Source organism: Marmota monax, unplaced genomic scaffold (assembly GCF_021218885.2).
Source record: "Marmota monax isolate L192 unplaced genomic scaffold, Marmota_monax_Labrador192_F-V1.1 WCK01_AAM20220418_F8-fsc00106, whole genome shotgun sequence".
In the NCBI taxonomy this organism is placed as follows: Eukaryota; Metazoa; Chordata; class Mammalia; order Rodentia; family Sciuridae; genus Marmota; species Marmota monax.
This window is the reverse complement of record NW_026695218.1, coordinates 10,356,084-10,367,253: the sequence shown is the minus strand read 5'-3', so window position 1 is coordinate 10,367,253 and position 11,170 is coordinate 10,356,084. Positions and strand designations below refer to the sequence as shown.

At 39.9% G+C, this 11,170-nt stretch overlaps 1 pseudogene; it reads left to right on the top strand.

Annotated features, from left to right (window-relative positions):
• Positions 1-9,407: 9,407 nt before the first annotated feature.
• LOC124084851 (la-related protein 4-like) lies at positions 9,408-10,548 on the top strand (annotated as a pseudogene).
• The last annotated feature ends 622 nt before the right edge of the window (positions 10,549-11,170 follow it).

The window sequence follows — 11,170 nt, the reverse complement described above, 5'->3', positions numbered from 1 at the left end:
TTTTAATTTACAGGATTCTTTAAACATGCTTGTTATTAGCCCTTTTAAATACACGTATTATAAATAAATCATTCCACCCTAAGTCTCACTTTTCAAAATTTTCCTCATGTCTTTTGATGAACAGAACTCTTAAGTTTAATATAATTACATTTGCATATTTTTTCCTTTATGGTTAGCAGTGTTCGAGTCCCATTTAAGCAATCTTTACCTATCACAAGATCACAAAGATATTCACCTATGTCTTTGAAGGAATGTAGGGATTTTAACCCCAAAATAAGGCACCTTGATGCTACTAATTTTATATTAAAGTCACTTAGAGAGCAGCAGATTCTGGAGGAGGTTTTAGTCAGACACTTCCTTGTCTGCTTAAAGGTGGGACTTGTCAAGGAGGAAAACAATTAACTCTGGTACCTTCCCTAAATTGTCATTAACCAAATTGATATGGCAAGAAGAAAGACCTCAACTGATGTCCAGACAGGCTTTTGTCATACACCATTGTCTTTATTCAGTCCCACAAGATATTCCAAAGAGAATCATTTACAATACTTTGTCCCAGGCCATTGTATATTTCTCTAGACCAGTTAAACTGCCCTAAAAAATAATATGCTACCATGGTTAATCAGATTTGCATTGTTGTCACCATAATACCACAAGAACAACTTAGAGGAGGGAAAGTTTATTTTGGCTCATGGTTTCAGAGGTTCAGTCTGTGGTTGGCCAACTCCAAGGCAGAAGCGTCATGGCAGAAGAGCAGGAAAGCTGCTTCGCTCACGGCAGTCAGGAAGGAGAGGAGAGAAAGAGAAAGGAGAGAGGGGGTGGACAGAGACTAGAAAGGGCCAGATATAGTCTCCATAGCCACACACCCAGTGACCTACTTCCTTCAGGCACACCCATCTGCCTACAGTTACCATTAAGTAGTCAATTTTAATTATTAATCCATCAAATGGATTAATCCACTGATGAGGTCAGTGTTCTCAAAATTCAATCTTTTTCCCTCTGCTACGTTGCCTAACACATGGGATTTTGGGAGACATTCCAGATCCAAACCATAATGACCATAATGACTGTCTCTCAAAATTTGTCTGCTTCTTCTCTTCACCTCTCCTAAGAAAAATATATTTAAGCTTCCTCTATTTGACCTTTTCTTTGAGACTCATGTTGTGTGTGAGACTCCCATGCAGTGATTTTTTTCCTATTCACATTAATAAATTGAAATTTTCCTCCTATTTAACCTATTTTAGTTCATTCCAACAAACCTTCAGAGAACAAAGGGAAGCCTTTTGTTTTGTCTTGACATCTTCTTCTAAAAACTTTTTCTTTCATGTTTAAATCTCCAATACACGTAATTAATTCTCACTTAGGTAGATATCAAGATTCATTATTTTGGGGCTGGGGTTATGGCTCAGCGGTAGAGCACTCGCCTCGCACATGCAAGATCCTGGGTTCAATCCTCAGCACCACATACAAATAAATAAAAATAAAGTTATAAAAAAAGAGAATTAAAGGCTAATAAATTTTTTTTTAAAAAGATTCATTATTTTTTCATATGGTGTCCAATAGATCTAGCACCATTTATGGATAAGTCCATTCTTTCCCCCACTGTACTGCCACCTGTGCCATAAATCAGTTGACCTTATAGGTGAGGGTCTGTTTCTCCTTCTATCTTCTGTTCCGATTGTTTGTCAATCTTTGTGTGAACAGCATACTGACTTAAATCCCATAGTATTAAGTCGTGATAATTTTATGTCTCTAGCTTTGATCTTTTTCTTTAAGATTGACTTGGCCATTTGGGGCCCTTTGCATTTTAGTCGAAATTTTAGGATTAGTTTGTCAGTTTCCACATGCATACCACAACTTCTGATGAAATTCTTTCCTTCTTTCTTTCTTTGTGGTGCTGGGATTAAACTCAGAGCCTTGTGCATGCTAGGCAAGTGCTCTACCAACGGAGAGCTATATCCCCAGCCCTGATGACATGATTTTGATTGTGTTGAGTTCATAGATCAATTTGGGAACATTTTATATTTAAAATATTGAGACTTCTAATTTTGCACATAGCACCACCCTCCATTGAATTAGATCTTTCTTCTCTCTCAAGGTCTTGCACAACTTCCATTGATTTTCCCCTGAGTTTTTAATATTTGAGAACTTACTTTTAAATATAATCACATAAGAATAGCATGGTATAGAGCAGTGGTTCTCACTGGGAAGTGATCTCATCCCCCAGGACACTGTTGGTGATGTCTGGAGATATTTTATCACATGTGGGTAGTGGTACTGGCATCTAGTGGATGGCTAGGGATGCTGCTAGGCACTCTACAATACTAGGGCAGTCTCTCACGACAATCATCCAACCCAAAATGTCAACAATGTCCTTCTCAAGACATCTCGGTACAGAGTTAACACTCTCAGAAAGATGTCAACTGAAATTCATTATTTTAGTATGTTGTTCATGGATTTTGTATTACACATGATGTAGTGATCTACAGTGACATTTTCATGATATTAAAGTTAGTCTTTAAGAAAGCTAATCTTTATTACTGGGCTGTGAATCAAAGTTGGCATTTTCAGAAGTTTATAATAAGATGCCATAATTGTTGAGATAATTCTCCATGAGTTTTGCTTTTCTTGACATTTTCTGAACAAAAGGCATTGAGAGTTTTGTTCAAAGATGCTTGCATAACAGACAGCCTTGGGAAGATAAAAAGAGCGACTTCCTACAGAGAGATATGGAGATGTCCCTCCCTAAAGATATTCTGAGGTATTAAAGCTAGAGACCTTACTCTTCCTTTCCTGGGAAAATTTGTTCACATTCCAGGCTAATAAGACCTGGGGGGATAAACAAATTTACCAGTACCCTTATAAGACTAGGGGCTTCCTAGGTTTAGTGTTCCTTGGCTGTAACTGATTCCAGTACCCACCTGGCATCCATTGGGCTGCATGTGGCCCATGGGACTTGTAGTGAGGGGGAACCCATGTGAACGTGAAGCTCATGCCATTGTCGTAGGAGAAGACCTGTCTCCTAAGAAGGATCTAGTCAAGTTCCAAGAGAGAAGGGAGAACTTGTCTCAGACCAATGGGGTTCTTGGCAGATATGATGGAAAAGAATTCCAGCATGTGCCAGTTACAGATATAGATAGAGGTTTATTTAGGAAAATAGATACACATTCAAGGTAGAATGTGGGCTATCTACAGAGGGAGTGTGAGGAGGGCCTTGGGCCTGAGCCTAAGCAACTCCACATTAAAACTCCAGTTTGAAACCTGCAGTCTTACCAGGTATACCCAAAGAAGCCCTCCAGTATGGCTCTCAGGCCATACTGTCACAAACAAGTCACTTCTCCCCACCCTAATAAACTCAGAGTGAAGTCTCTGGCTGTCCTCCCCTGATAAGAGGGAAAGGCAAGAAAATCAGGGTAGGAACCACCAGACCAGATGTTTTAACCCCAGGCCAGGGTAAATGATGTCACTGGGAGATCCAGTGGCAGCTGATGAGGATTGAAAGGGGGGAGGGTTAAAATCCCCAAAATTTGATATAAATAATATAGAGCAAATGGACAGACTTTCAGCCAGCCAATACTGATGCCCTCATGCTGAGAGCCTGATGAGGACCTGGACTGACATCCCAACACTTCTCGTCATTTGCTGATCCTCTGCATTTTCCTCACTGCTCTCAAACTCTATAGCCACATCTTGACCCTGGGGAGAGTCATGACTTCTCCCTATGACCCAACCCTCTCCTTGATCAGCCATCAGCTCCACCCCAGGAGAAGCCTGCCTTGGTTCCTGATCTGATCACCTCAGTCTGAGTGAGTGTGCATCTGCTGGACTTAAAGCCTAAGGCTTGAAACTCTTGATCTGACACTTGAACTTAGCATGCAGAGGGAGTGTCTGTCATGAGCCTATCATGATTAAGTGTGTTTACAGTGCTTAGAATTAATCTAGAATTGTTTGCTGTGAATTTATTAATCTATAATTGTCCACTGGGAATTGATTATGTCTATTGCAGTGCCTAGCATTAAGGATTGTCATTTTCTTGATTAAGAACCTATAGAGTGAAATTGTATGGAGTGATCTGAGTGAATAAAGCATTGACTAGGGCAGAAGTGCATAGACATTCTTTCTTTCTCTCTCTGGACTGCATAAGTTGCTCTTTTTGCCCATCATGACAGACAACAACCTGTAGGTGTGGGGTGTTAATATTTATAGAGAGTCAGTTGCAGAGGCTGGACGACAGGTGGAGCTATACAGTTTCACACCAGTTTTCCTTGTGCTTGTGAATAGCCCAAATATTATAAGTGAATGGGTCAAGGTCCTAGGTCAAGGGCATGGGGTGCTTAGGAATTGCAGTTTGTTTCATGGGTGCTTTCTGCATTTCACTGGTTCATGGGAACTTTCTTTGAGACTCAGTATTTCTCCCTTTATCCCCAAATTTCTGTCTCACTCTAACAAACTCTTAAAATCTATCTGAGCTTGTGTTTTCTTACAGGCTGAATCTATGGGAGTGAGATAAACTGAACTGGCAGTTGCAGTAATCTCTGCTGCTTAGGGATTGCTTGACAATGCCCATCAAGACCTACCTCAATGTAAGAAGGGCAGGAGGCTCTGCCAAAGTCATCTATTTGTTTTCTCTATACTGTAGTGACGATAGGGAGGTGTGGTTAGGTAAGGCAAAATTGTGTTTCAATCAAGGTTCCCCAAACCTGCCTCTTAGGTACATGGGTTTATATTATGGGATATGGTATATGGGATGTAGGTATATGGGTTTATGTATATGGGATACTGGTTTTGAGACATTCAGAAGAATCAATAGCCACTGCGTCATTTTTTGTATTAAAATTCATGACTTAGTTATAGCCATCAATAGGTCTCCCTGGGCCAACAGGATGCAGAAGGAAGTAATATACAGTTTGGGTCAATCCCACCTTATATTTGAGACTTATTTCCCAAAGGCTGAGTTCTATCCCTGGGATCTCAGACCCTTCTTCAGAGACATCTCTTCTTCCCTCACAGGGTCACCTGCAATTACTAGGTCTTTGTTATTTAGTTAAGCTTAACATGGCTGGCTTCTTCCCATCTTGCCTGGTCTCCTCAGACCTCTGAAGGACCTTTCCCACCAATTTGCCAGACCTACCCAGACTTGCTTGAACCTAGTAGTGGTCATAACCTCAGCTCTACAAAAATAAATATTTAAGCTGGGCACCGTGGTGCATGCCTGAACTCCCAGCAGCTTCAGAGGCTGAGGCAGGAGGATCACAGTTTCAAAGCCAGACTCAGCAATAGCAAAGCACTAAGCAACTCAGTGAGACCCTATCTCTAAGTAAAAATACAAAATAGGGCTGGGGATGTGGCTTAGTGGTTGAGTGCCCCTGAGTTCAATCCCTGGTTCCAAAAAAAAAAAAAACAAACAAATATTTAGAACATGGGTTATCATGATAATTTTCGTCCTGGAATATTTGTGACTGCTGTGTTCTATGGTAGCTAATTTAACTGCAGTCTCTTCAGGGTAATCCACATCCACTTGGAGTATTTGTGAAAACAAATGAGACTATGTTTGTTCCTATGATCAGAGCTCATTTTCTTAGTGATGGTTTGACTTGATGAGGCTGTGTGTAAGCTGCAGTACGGCAGCAGGAAAGGCACAAGGTAGAAGAGAAAGTGTTTTTAAAACAGCAATGTGGGGATGGACATGTAGTTCAGTGGCAGAGCAAGCCTAGCATGTGGGAGGCCCTGTGTCCAATCCCAGCACCCCTAAAAAAAAAGAAAAAGAAGAAGGAACAAATAACAATGGGGGAAATGCCCTTCTGGCTGCTGTCAATCTTCTGAGTGAGAAATGGGGTGGGCATTTCCCTGAGGGTAGCTACAAACTTGTTGTTATTTGATTATCAAACTATGCTAAACTACAGAAAAATGCAAGTGATTAGCCTCCTTGTGGTCACAAAAGTTTTCCCTTTTTGTTAATCTGTAGTGTTCATGATAACCAAAACAGGTTTTCAGTTTTTTGGGAGATGGAGGTATTAGGTATTGCTCTTTAAAGGCAGGAAAAACTGAAAATAACAAGTGCTGCTGCTTATCCTTAGATATATTTCCTTAGATATATATACCTGAGTGTAACTGAGTGATAGAGCCGTTGCCTAGCATGCACCAAGCCCTGCGTTCAATCTTAGCACTCTCATTCCCCACAAAATAGATAAGAGAGATGTATTTTCTGTAGAATATACATATACAAATATGTTGATGGACAATGATTTAGCAGCTGCAGTAATCTCTGTTATTTGTGGATTAACATTGGGAATGAGACTGGAGGTGTTGCTCACTATATCCGTCCTTTTGGCAAACATGAAGTTCTGAGATCTAGCATCTGGCAGTGAGATAATTGGGCAATGGGGGTTCTTGAAGAATATTACGCTGCTGAGAGAGGAACCACGTCAACAGGTGTGCTAACTGCAGGCGGGTAGTCCATTGTTCACCATCTGTGACATGTGTGGCTTAGGAGCCCAGGATGGAAGTGAAGCAAGCTGAGGCTCTATCTCCCCATCAAGGAAATGATCTGGCTCACGAGTGGGTGTGAGACAAGGGGGGGGCAGCACAGAAGATGGATCTGGTTACAGAAGTTAGAGCTACCACTACCACTGAGGGGCGGGGTGAGGGATCTTTCCTTCATGCTTAATTTAGCAGATTGAAAATGGAGATTTTTTTTTCAAGAGACTCTCTTTTATGAAGTTTGTGTAAACATTTTATCCAGCCTAATGCAAGCCTAATGTGATAGGGGTGCCCTATTAGACAAACTCAGAGATCAGTGCACTTTATGGTCCCCAGATGGGTTGGTGCCAAAGCAGCACCAAGTGTCTAACAGAAAGACAGTGCAGAGAGGAGAGGGAAGCCTGCTCCCTCTTTCTCTCTTTCTTTCTTTCTTCCTTCCTTCCTTTCTTTCTTCCTTCCTTCCTTCCTTTCTTCCTTTTTTCCTTCCTTCTTTCCTTTCTTTCTTTTTTCTTCCTCTCTCTCTCTCTTTTTCTTTCTTTCCCTCTTTCAAGTATTTGCAGTTTATCAAGCCTTTCATGAAAATTTACACAATCATCACAGACAAGGTCATTGCAGAATCTTTACTCCTGCTTTTTGCCAGCACTGACATTGGCCTTTCCCCTTGACTTTCCTCATGACATTCTTGTATTCTTTTCACTGTTTCCTTGAGGTCTTTTTCTTCTCCTCAGCCCATGTCCTGTAAGTTCACATTTGGATTCATCTTTCTTTAATTAATCCAAGGCATCTTAAATCATTCCCAAGCCAGTTACCTTGTCACTACTAAAATGAATTCTTATCCAAATACAAGGATGACATCTGGAATGGTCTTGTACATTTGGGCTAGTTTTTCTAGAATTCCTCCCCCCCCCCCTTACCAGGGTTTGAGACAGGGTCTCACTAAGTTGCTTAGAACCTTGCTAAGTTGCTGAGACTGACTTGGAACTTTCGATCTTCCTGCCTCAGCCTCTTGAGTCTCTGGGGATTACAGGTGGGTGTCCTGAATTTCTGTCTTAGATGCTATCACCTTCCCAGGATGAAGGACATCGATGACCAGTTGTTTTCCCTGAAGTAGTTGGGTGGTCGTGAATGTCTTGGTGTGAATAGTTACTGTGTGTTCATTATGGTGGTCCTCAGGCATCTAGGAAGGAAAACAACTGCTGTTTCTTTTAACAAGACTTTCAGCTCTTAAAAATATATGGCAGTTAGGTAGGCTGGGGTTGTGGCTCAGCGACAGAGCATCGCCTAGCACGTGTGAGGCCCTGGGTTTGCACCACATAAAAATAAATGAAGATATTGAGTACAACTACAACTAAAAAATAAATATTTTTTTAAAAATGTATATGTCAATTAGGGCTGAGGATGTGGTTCAGTAGTAGAGCATTTACTTATCTTGTGTAAGGTCCTGGGTTTGATCCCCTGCACCACCAAAAAGAAAAAAGAAAGATATATCTTACAAATGCATATATTTAACAAAATTAAAGCTCCATTTTAAAAAGATATAAACATATCTGACATATATATATGTTTGATAGAATAAAAACTGCATTTAAAAAATTAGTAGATGGACTAAATAAAATGGACAACTGAAAATGGAATTAATGAGCTCACAAGATCCAGCCGAACGATTCTCTCAAACTCATAGCTAAAGTTCAAAGCAAAACAAAGCAAAAACAACCAGGTAAAGAAATGTTAAGCAACAGAGGATAAAGTTCCATAACATCCAATAGAGATTATGGAAGATAGAAAATATCTTTCTCCCTGTCACCCCCACCCCCAACCACCACCTTGGTGCTGGGGTTTTAACCCAGGGCCTTGTACATGCTAGACAAATGTGCTCTGCTACTGAACCACACTCCCAACCCAGAAAACAATCAATCCTATGAGAGAAGAAAGGTTCTGAGTTTGGGAAAGATTTAACTCTTCATCATGAACCGACCTAAGACAGATTGCCAACCAGGATAGGACAAGAGGCCCCACTCCTAAATACATTCTTCAAGGGGAAAGAAGAAATCTTAAAATTCTTTTGTAGATAATCTACAAAGGAAGAAGGATCAGTTTGATATCAGATTTTTCTTTTCTTTTTCTCGGTACTGAGGAGTCAACCCAGGAATTTACTTATGCTAGGCAAGTTTTCTACATGAAAGCTACACCCCCAGACCCTAGATTTTTCTTTGATACCAATAATTCTAGTAGATAATGAATCTTAAAGGATGGTGTCAAAATCTTGAAAGATGGCCTAGTTTCCCTTAGAGCTCTCAAACATGGCATCTCCATAATTAGGTAGTAGAAAATACTATTGATGGGCTGGGGATGTGGCTCAAGCGGTAGCCTGCTCACCTGGCATGTGTGTGGCCTGGGTTCGATCCTCAGCACCACATACAAACAGAGATGTTGTGTCCGCCAAAAACTAAAAGAAATAAATATTTTAAAAAATTCTCTCTCTCTTTAAAAAAAAGAAAAGAAAATACTATTGATAGTGGTTGGCCATGGTTGGTTAAAAGTTTTATTACCAAGGGCTGGGTTGTAACTCAGTGGTAGAGCACTTGCCTAGCACGTGCAAGGCCCTGGGTTCAATCCTCAGCATTACTTGCACTGCATATAAATAAGTAAAATAAAGGTCCATTGACAACAATATATATAAAGTTTTATTACCAAATTTTTATTTTATTTAACTGTGATCAGAAAAAATAGCCAACTATAACATCTGGTTTAGAATAGACCAAGTACTCTTCCAAAAGTTTAACATATATTAAGTCATTTTATCCTCATAATTTAGTCCCTATAAGGAAGGCATAATCATCATCCCTATTCTAAAGATAAGTACAGGAGTGAGGCGAGGCCTCGTGGGGCCTCTGGGAGGAAGGCGAGCAACATGTGGGACCCCGGAGGGAGAAGCAGGTAGCATCTAAAGGAACTGGTTTAAATCCTAATGCCGAAGTATGGCAAGAAATTCCTCCTGGAACTCCTGATGCCACTACTGTAGCTCATGGAACTGAAAGCTCATGGCATGAAACAGCAGCCACATCAGGGTCTCATCCTGAAGGAAATGCTGAGCTTTCAGAAGATATGTGTAAGGAATATGAAGTAATGTATTCTCCATCTTGTGAAACCACAAGAAACACTACAGGCATTGAAGAATCAACTGATGGAATGATATTAGGACCTGAAGAGCTGAGTTACCAAATATGTGATGTTTCTGGAGAAAGCAGTTCAACAATTTCTACAGAAGACCTAAAAGAATGTCTAAAGAAACAATTAGAATTCTGTTTTTCACGAGAAAACTTGTCAAAGGATCTTTATTTGATATCTCAGATGGATAGTAATCAGTTCGTCCCAATTTGGACAATTGTCAACATGGAAGAGATAAAAAAAATTGACCACAGATCCTGATCTAATTCTTGAAGTGTTGAGATCTTCTCCTATGGTACAAGTTGATGAGAAGGGTGAGAAGGTGAGACCAAGTCATAAACGTTGTATTGTCATTCTCAGAGAGATTCCTGAAACTACACCAGTAGAGGAAGTGAAAACTGCCCCGAAGTGATAAGCTGTGAGTTTGCACATAATAGCAACTGGTATATCACTTTTCAGTCAGACACAGATGCACAGCAGGCTTTTAAATACTTAAGAGAAGAAGTTAAAACATTTCAGGGCAAGCCAATCATGGCAAGGATAAAAGCCATCAATACTTTTTTTGCTAAGAATGGTTATCGATTAATGGATTCTAGTATGTATAGTCAACCAATTCAAACTCAAGCACAGTATGCCTCACCAGTCTTTATGCAGCCTGTATATAATCCTCATCAACAGTACTCAGTCTATAGTATTCTGCCTCAGTCTTGGTCTCCAAGTCCTGCACCTTACTTTGAAACGCCACTGGCTCCCTTTCCCAATGGTAGTTTTGTGAATGGCTTTAATTCACCAGGATCTTATAAAACTAAAGATAAGTACATACAGAAAAAGATAAATGACTTTCTTAGAGTTACCAGCTTAAAAAATGACAGTGTTAGGGTTCAAACTCTATTCTTACTTTAGAATTTTGGGGTTTCTTTGACCTTACTGGGTATCAAATCCAGGGCCTTGCACATGTTGGGCAAAGTGCTCCACCACCAAGCTGTACCCCCAGTCCTATTTTAGAATTTAATGAGGTTTTCTTTGCAAATAAATATTTTGTCAGTTTTTATAAATATTCAGTAGGTGATTCAGTAAAATAATGGAATCTAGTCTATAACCATTAATTCTATATCATAAATAATATTCAGATTAGATCTATATTTTTTGGTCAGTTTTATTTATGCAAGACATAGCAGAGGCTGTTTAAAATTTATTTCTGCTTTATATTATAAAACAAAACAAAAAGTCACTCCTACCTATTAGTTGTTACATTTTCTAAGTTCTAGAAATTTTTTATGGTTCTATATATTATTGATGCTTACTCATCCTTGAAAGTTTAAAAAGCTTTGCTTTTGTCCCCTAACAGAATGAGCTAATTCTTTCTGGATCCCTGCCTAACTCTTTGGATGCTGCTGGAATCTTCCTCTCATATCTTAGGCTGCAGGGCTGATTACCTTCCAGAAGCCTGAAAGAATTGTGGAGAGGGCCAGCTGGCAAGGAATGTCACCTGTGTAAACTTTCTTTTTAATGCTTTGCAAAGTCA